Genomic DNA, 7,064 nt, shown 5'->3' with positions numbered 1-7,064 from the left:
CCACCCATCCACCCATCCATCCACCGATCCATCCATCCATCCATCCATCCATCCATCCATCCATCCATCCATCCATCCATCCATCCATCCATCCATCCATCCATCCATCCATCCATCCATCCATCCATCCAACCATCCACCCATCCAACCATCCATCCATCCATCCATCCATCCATCCATCCATCCATCCATCCATCCATCCATCTATCCATCCATCCAACCAACCATCCATCCATCCAAACATCCATCCATCCAAACAACCAACCATCAATCCATCCATCCAACCATCCATCCATCCATCCATCCATCCATCCATCCATCCATCTATCCATCCATCCATCCATCCATCCATCCATTCTTCCATAATGTCATTCATTCATTCATTCATTTTGAGCCCCCATGTGGATGAGACATCAGGCACGCTGAATCAGAGTTACAAGGACAAACGTGAGTGTTCGTGTTCTTTCTAGGAAGACTAAGAGGACCTAGTGCTTACCTGTGAACCTGGGGCCCAATCTTGTTCGACACCAACCACGTGGCATCAGCCAGACAAGCCTTGGTGCAGGTCAGTGCCGATTTTCATCAAACACTGAACCCCAGAGTTGGAAGGAGCCTCGGTGACTGTCCAGTCTAACTGTCTATCTGGTGAAGACTCCCTGTTACACCACACCTGGCAAGTGGACATCCAGCCTCTCTTGGAAGACACCGGTTTCAGCAGGGTCCCACTACTTCCAGAGCCAGCCCCTTCCATGTGGACTGCTCTTCTTTCAAGGCCCCCCCTTCCATGGGTTATCTCATTGGATATTTAGATTCCCAAGATGCTGATGTAGTGCTCCAGAGAAATTCAGAAGACATCCAGGCCACCCTCCCAATTTTACACTTGAGGAAAAAGGGGCTGACAGGGTCACAAAGTGGTAGATGTGGGATTCGAGCCCAGGTCCTCTGAACAAAGCCAGCATTCTTCCTGCTGAACCACCCTGCCTTCTTTACTGCTACCATGCTCTCCCTGAATCTTCTATTCCTAGGCTAACCATGGCTAGTTCCTTCAGTCAGTCCTAAGTTCAAAACTGGCCTCAGACACTTGATACACTTACTAGCTAAGTGACCTTGGGCAAATCACTTAACCCCAGTTACCATGCCTTCTCCCATTCAAAGAAAAAAAAAGAACGAAGGATGAACAATGATATGGCACAATCATTCTCTAGTTTATCAATTCAACAATGCACAAGACAAACTCTAGGAAAAATTTGTAATTCAACTGTCTCACCCAAACCATTTTATATTGAGAAAGCTGAGGGCCACACAAGAAAAATAACTTAGTCAAGGTTACACAGGAGGTCAGTGGCAGTGGTAGAATTAGACCTATGGTCTTCAGACTCCCAAGCCAGAGTTAAGTTCCCGTCTCAGGGTTGTCCTTTATCTGTGAAGTAATTAAGTTTGACTTTGGGTGTTCCCAACCTGGCTCTTTTGTTTCCTGGGGGCTACTCTCTATTTTCTCTTTAAGCCTCAATGATCTCTTCTGTTCTAGAATTTCCCCTTTCAAAACTAGGTCAAAAAAGAACCTATATAATTTCCATTCTCCAACTCATTTATATAATAAAATATCAGAACTTCAAACAAGGTAGAAAGAATATAAACTCCATGAGGGCAAAGAATTGTGTGTGTGTGTCTGTGTTTGTGTATTTGTATTCCCAATCCTAACTTAGTGCCCAGCACATATTAGGTGATTAATAATGTAGAGTATAAAGGAGCAAGACAGAAGATCCCCAAGATTAAAATTGGAAGTGGATTTTATTGTCGAAGGACTGCAGGGGTCACATACCCAAATCAGACAGTAAGTTGGCATGAACAGTATGCCAGTTTTTTAAAAGATTACAATAGTCAGGTTACATAAGCTGAAACTACAATCAGTGATTGGTCAGTGTATATTTGAATTTTCCCTCCCCTGAGAAGGTTTTCCCTAGGCTGACGGACAGGGAACCCAGAATGGGTGAAGATGGGGAACACCTGGTAGGAGGTGGGGACCAGGGGATGGGGAAGAATGGAGCAGAGATGTTTCCCTAGGCTGAAACTCCCACCCACTGATCAATTAGGGGAGGGAAGGGTGGAGTTGTGCTGAAATTCCTGCTTACAGATCAATTAGGAGAATGGAAGGTGGGGTTGTTGCTTACAGATCAGTTAGGGGAATGGAAGGTGAAGTTGTGCTCAACAATAAATGCTTGTTGAATGAATCCCTCTTGGAAGGTGTAATCACACAGAGAGGCCAACCTTCTCTGCTTACCAAGGTAGTCTTGACCTGGTGGGTGGAAAGCAAGGTTGGCTGGCTTTTGAGGAGGGTAGGTTTTCTCTCCATCCATTTTTTATTTCATCAAGAGACTTTCCCAGAGTCACACAGAAAGTAAGTGATTGCCTTATCCATCTCTTACCTTCAAGTGTGTTGGCTGCCAATTCCCTTTGCTCACTACCAACCCTGTCATCCACACATGTCTGTGCTTGGACTAAAGGGAAGAAAATAAGACTCTTCCCCTTCATGTTTCGTTGCAGAAGTGAGAAGAAATCCAAGTCCTGGGTGGCATGTCAAAAACCACCTTTTTAGCCCAACTGAAAATGTTAAGACACAATATTGTCTTGAACCTAAAATCTTTTTCTACTTTTTCACTTTGGAAAAATGTCTATGTGCTTCAGTAGGGAAACTACGGTCTCAAAATGGATTGGCCTAGGACTCCTGCTTTTCTATTCAAGGATTAAGAGACTGATCCCAAAAAAGAAGTCTTCTCAGGCCTTTCCAGGAGTGGCCCAAGAACTTCAAGTTGGAGATTAAGTGACTGTTGTTTTAGAGTGTTGATCTAAAACTATATTTTAACATAACATGACTTTCCTTGTTCCATATTCTTATAAATGTTACCTCAGATTTCCTTGGGAGGGAGAGATGTGAAAGGGAGGGAGAGAAGAAGGAAGAAGTGGGGAATGGAAGAAGGGAGGGAGGGTGGAAGGATGTCTTGGTTTCCAAGTCTATAAAATGGGAATGATGATAATACTGTGGGATCTACCTTGTAGAGACCGCATGAATGTCAGATGATGTGGTTTGTGTGAAGTCTTCGTGATCACCAGCTATTATCAGATGTCTAGGGGTGTAGAGGTCAGGGAACCATAAAATGTTGAGGTTTAAGATGTGCGAGACCCCAAAATACCAATATGCCGGGTCCTGCCAAAAGAATTTGACTTAAGTCTTCTCTCAGCCAAAGAAAAGCAAAGTTTATTAAAGGTTCGCCATAATGGATAGACTCTTTTTTTTTTCCTTTTGGAGGAGGGAAGATAGGGCAGTTGAGTTTAAGTGACTTGCCCAAGGTTACATGGCTAGTTTTATGTTTAGTGTCTGAGGTCTGATTTGAACTCAGGTCCTCCTGACTCGAGGGCCCGTGCTCTATTCACTGGGAGCACCTAGCTGTCCCATATAATGGGTAGACTCTTAAGGAGCCTCGGTATCTATGATGTTTGCATTGGACAAGCAGGCCAGAATCATCTGACACAGTGAATCTGCGCTAGATAATTCTCTGACTTTTTTTTTTATGGAGGCAAGATGGCCTCTTATATGCAGAAAGGTTGTGGGAGTAATCTAGGGGTGAGTTTGAGGAGGGTCTTCAGGAGTCAAATGAGGCCTGACTCCAGTGAAGAGAGATTAGGGGTGGGAACTAGCTGGAGGCTACCAGGGGATGACAGACAGTGGAGGGTTAGGCTAGTTTAAGGTTGTATAGATATTTTGGGAGGATCAAGGGTGGGAGCTAGCTGGACAAAGGAGCGCTAAGCTAGTAACAGAGATTGGGCTGAGCTATAATGAAATGCTTGTGGCCTCAGGCAAATGCTTCATCAAATGGGAAGATTCAATCAGATTTCCAGGGGGTTCCTCATCAGATGGACTGGCCTGGTATAAGGGTTATGGGATTTAAAGATCTTCCATGCCCCATTGGACTTGCTGACAGTAGCAGGAGGGGGTGGGGCAAGAGGAAGCAGAAGTCAAGGGAGAGTTCCTGCGGTGGCTGGCAGTTGCGGAAAGATGGCGGCAGCAGCAGAGGCAGCGGAAGTCCCGAGGTGGAGGTGTGAACCCTTTTTTGAGTCAGCCAGAATTTCTGCTAAGGACTCCTGCTGAGGACTGCCAGGGGCCGGAGCTGCTGGGAGCACACTTCCTGGACTCTGGGTGGTTGCTGTGAGTGGGGAGAGGAGGACCTTTGCCTGAGGTAGCCTGTTCTGTTTTAAAGGCTTGAGAATGTGGGTGCTTTCTACTTTATCTACCTGTGCCAATTTCATAACTACTCTGATGGCTTTGACTTTCTGGTTTTGTCTTTTGGTATTTTAATAAATGTTCTCTCTTTATCCCCCATATAGAAAGCCTGATATGTTTTGTGATTGCTAACTACATCAGCATATTTGTAATTGCCGTAGGCATTGTGAATATTGCATTGCTGATATACCAGGTCTGTCTGTTTAGTCCCCACTTCATTATCACTGGGCTCTACTAAAAGGAAAGGAGCAGCTTTCAGGACCTGTGATGCTTATCACAGAACCTCCAGTGGCGTGAGGCCCCATATATCAGCTCCACAACCACTGTCTACCTCCCATAGGATCCCAGTGGCCATTCACTGACTAGGAGCAAGCTCAGCTTTCCCTTCCTTCTGGGACCCTGATCTTTTTGCTAGACCATCAGCTTGGGGACTTGCCCCTGGTTTCCTGCTTCTAGCCTGACTTCCCACAGGGCCCCAGAGGATCAGCTTTCCTATTGGCCAGAGGGAGATGAAGGATGCCCACCCCAGGACACATCTGCCTTCCACCCTACAGCTTGGGAGCCCCTTTGATTGAGACTGCTTCAAGGTCTGTGTTCCCTTCAATGGGCTGAACATCTTGCTAATGTTTCATGCCCACTCTGATAATACTGTTGATAAAATGCCTGGAGATCTTCCCATAAAAGAGACCATAGGAAACTATGGAGAATGGTGAGCCCCTGGGGCACCATTCAGCCTTCCTGCCTAACCACCAGGCTTCCTCATTTCCCTGATCTTTCCTGGTCCTGTGGGGATGGATGACGTCCTGGGGAGACATCATATGTTCCCTATGGGAACAGCCAATCCCAGATCAAGCACTCCCTTGGTGGCCTCCAGAATAGACAATGGAAGGACCACTGGATTTGGAGCCAGGGGACCGGGGTCCTAAGCTCTGGTTTGCTTCTGCTAGCCATGTGAACTTAAGCAAGCTACTTTCTCTCCCAGGGATCTGGTCACTTCGTTGTAAAAACAAAAGACTGGAAGCAAATGATTTCTAAGGTCCCTTCCGGTTCTCTCCCACTGGGGCCCATGACAAGTGATCATCCAGCCTCCACTGAAGGGGACTCCATTATCTAGAGAGGGAGGTAGCCCAGACCACTGTGGAATAGCTCTGGGTTGTTGGTTGGTTGTTTTTTAATCGCTCTCTGATGTTGGCTTTACCTTCATTTACAGATATATCCTTCTCCTCTCCCCAAAAAGCCTTCTCTTATAACAAAAAAATCAAAAGAGATGAAAAAAATGTGTTGAGCAAAACTCAACAGCATATGAACTGAGTCAGACACTATAAATGCGATGCTCCATGCCTATAGTCTCCTGCCTCTGCAGGCAAAGAAAGGACGTCCATCTCATTTCTTCTTGGAGCCAAGCTTCATTAGTACATGGTATACAACTTATTTTGTTCTTTCCATTTACATCATTGTGGTTGTTTTCCTGGCTCTGCTGACTTGGTTCTTTATCCATTCCTATAAAGCTTCTCATGCTTTTCTGAATTCTTCCTATCCATCAAGTCTCACGAATATTCCATTACAATCATATAACATACCTTGTTTAGCCATCCCCCAATAGATGGGCAACTAGTTGTTGAAGAGGTTACCCACTAAGAGCGTTAGGGTTGCTCTGGAGATCCCAAAATACCAACATGCCAGGTCCTGCCAAATGAATTCGACTCAAGTCTTCTCAGCCAAAGAAAAGTAAAATTTATTAAAAGTTAGTTTGCATTAGAAACAGTAAGTCTGTGCTAGAAAATTTTAAGGTGCTCCCACTCTTCCATGACGCTCTCACTATTCTATGGCATTCTATGGTACTCCAAGTGGTGTGAGATGGGGTCTAGAGGAGGAGTTTGGGGAAAGTCTTCAGGAGGAGTTAATGAGGTCAATGAGTGATTAAGGGTGGGAAGTAGCTGGAGGCTACAGACAATGGTGGGCTAGGCCAGTTCAAGGGTGGAAAGTCTAGCAACAGACCTGCCTCATCAAATGGGATGATTCAATCAAGAGTCCAAGGGAGGTTCCCAGAGCCTGTACTGTACCTCTAGGACTCAAGGAGAGCTCAAGGTGGCTCCCAGAGCCCATACCTCATCAATTGTTTTCCAGTATCTTATTCATTTTTTTTAAAATGCTTTCATAAATATCATAAGGAAGTTTCTGTCTTTTGTCTCCTTGGAGTATGTGCCTAGCAGTGAACTGTGTCCAAACGTATGGACTGAATAGCTGGTATTGTTACCAGGTTTTCCCTAACATAAAGTCTACATTCACTCTGCAGTCCCAGGTTTTGATTCTGGGTGACTGGAAGGATGCAGGTACCCTGACCAGTAATAGCAAAGTTCAGTTACCGATGAGTGTTGGGGAGCAATAATCATTCCTGATTTGGATATGATGCATTTGAGATGCCTATGGGACATCCAGTTTAAAATGTCTACTAGACAGCTGGTGACACGAAACTAGAGACCACCAGAAAAGACAAAGGTTCCTTATAGAGACCCAGGAGCCCCATGCAGAGAAGGTCTTTGAACCCACAGAAGCTGATGAGCTCACCAGGTAACATCGTGGGCAGGAAGTCCAAGAGGGTCGAGGACAGACACTTGGTCACAGCCACAGTTGGGCATGGTATGGATGGATGGTCGATTATTCAGCAAGGGAGATTGACTAACTGAATGAGTGAACAAATGATAAGACATCGTGACTTATAAAAAGTTTGAGACATAATGTCTGGGCGACTAATCATTTTATTCATTATGGCTAGCGAATAATT

The 7,064-nt window shown here is 45.2% G+C and overlaps 1 protein-coding gene across 1 annotated transcript in view; it reads left to right on the top strand.

Moving 5' to 3' along the window:
• The window catches only part of LOC138157835 (anosmin-1-like), a 47,050-nt gene extending 45,173 nt beyond the window's left edge, over nt 1-1,877 (top strand). Inside the window, exon 10 of the mRNA XM_069083644.1 lies at nt 471-1,877. The gene's annotated coding sequence lies outside the window, so the exon portion shown is untranslated. The remainder of the gene's footprint in view (nt 1-470) is intronic.
• The last annotated feature ends 5,187 nt before the right edge of the window (nt 1,878-7,064 follow it).

This window comes from Petaurus breviceps, unplaced genomic scaffold, assembly GCF_028583685.1.
Source record: "Petaurus breviceps papuanus isolate PSGF00001 unplaced genomic scaffold, PetGlider_PUasm1.0 173, whole genome shotgun sequence".
Taxonomy (NCBI): domain Eukaryota; kingdom Metazoa; phylum Chordata; class Mammalia; order Diprotodontia; family Petauridae; genus Petaurus; species Petaurus breviceps.
This window is presented reverse-complemented; position numbering and strand designations above follow the sequence as displayed.